This window comes from Eimeria mitis, genomic scaffold, assembly GCF_000499745.2.
Source record: "Eimeria mitis Houghton genomic scaffold, Emh_scaff1682, whole genome shotgun sequence".
NCBI classification, from domain to species: domain Eukaryota; phylum Apicomplexa; class Conoidasida; order Eucoccidiorida; family Eimeriidae; genus Eimeria; species Eimeria mitis.
In genome coordinates, this window is record NW_013569999.1 from 8,958 (window position 1) to 10,545 (window position 1,588).

Below are 1,588 nucleotides of genomic sequence, written 5' to 3' on the forward strand. Positions count from 1 at the left end.
AAGTGATGTGCATACAGAAGGTTCACTAAGGAAAAGCAGATATATAGGGTAAATGAAATCTAGCCGCAATATAAGCGGCACGAATGAGCATCACAATGTACACGTCACCGGTTCTATGACTGCGGTTGAGTGCCAGTGGTAAAAAAAAAAGAACACATCGAGCTCCGTTCTCCATAGTTCTTCTACCCCATAGAGAAAAGCGAAGCGCTTAATCAGACATAATTTCATTTCTATATATTTGTATATATATGCATACATGTGAGGATTCTCTGGCGTGTGATATTTAAGGCGCAAATGCGCAAATATTTAGCCTCGACGCAAGTCACACTGGCGGTCTTCAATTTCTGCACAGGAACTGACCGCCCAGCGTTCGAGCCAGAGTCAGATAGTGACGTAAAGGGTAAAAGCTCCGTTCTTAGTAGAGCAGAAAGCTAAAAATGCAAACAACAACGAGAAGAAAAGGAACAAAGGTGTAGAGCCGATATAGTAACAAAGAAGCGACAAACAAACAAGCTGCATATGAAAACGATGCAGCGGAGCTACACGTGCAACAAATAGTTGATGTGTAACAAATCAAGACAAAAACTGTGGCACGGGAACAGAGACGTTCGTTACCCGTTCAACTCCATCATGCTTTGTGAAACAAGCCTATTCATTGAAACCCTTTTGTTTACTGGGACTATGCTGGGCGCCATAGTGCCATTTCTATTTTCTAGATATCTTAGTTAGTAAGCTTGTTTTTGCTAAGGATGACTAACATATTTAAGTATGACATAGGGAATGTAAAGGGTGCATATATATGACAACAAACTGCAAAAAAAAACGAATTAATTCTAAATAGAACAAGTGCAACACAAAAGCATCCTGAGGCAGCAGAGCAATTGAGCTTGGAGGATAAAAACCTTATCGCTCCTTCGCAGCCAATCATTAAGCTGCTGCTTTTGCTCTTGGTGCTGCTGCTACTGGAGCTGCATCTGCATCGGTTGCTCTTGCTGTTGCTGTTGGTGTTGCTGCTGCTTCTGCGCTTCATCTGCGCATCTGATGCAGCTGCAGGTGAATTGGTAGCTGTTGAGGAGCTGCTGCCTTTCTGGGGCTGCGAGGTCAAGAGGGACGTACGAAATGGTGATCTCCTCCCCAACCTGAATGTCTTTGTCTGCCTTGAGAGCAATGAAGGCATCATGATCGTTCTGTACGGTGCAGTTCGGGCTGCAGCTGTGGTTGCAGCAGGCCTGCAACACGTACACTCCAGCCCCCCGCAGAATCATCAGGCACCCGGCTGTCGTTGAGCCCCACACCAACAGCGCCTGTGCGTTCCTCATGAGGCCCCCGTAGAAGAAGGCTAAGGCGTTTTCACCCAAGAGGGCCCCGGCGGCATCAGGACCCAACGCAGTTTCTAGGGCCCCCCCCAGCTGCTGCTGCAATAGCTGCTGCGCTCGTTGAATATCAAAGGTACAAAACACATCAGCAGCAGCTGCTGCAGACAGACGCAAAAAGGGACGACAGGCCTCTGCATATGCGGCTTCTAAGTCCAAGTTGAATGCATTTCTTAGAGTCACAGTTGTTGCTGCAACGCGCGCCACCGCACGGC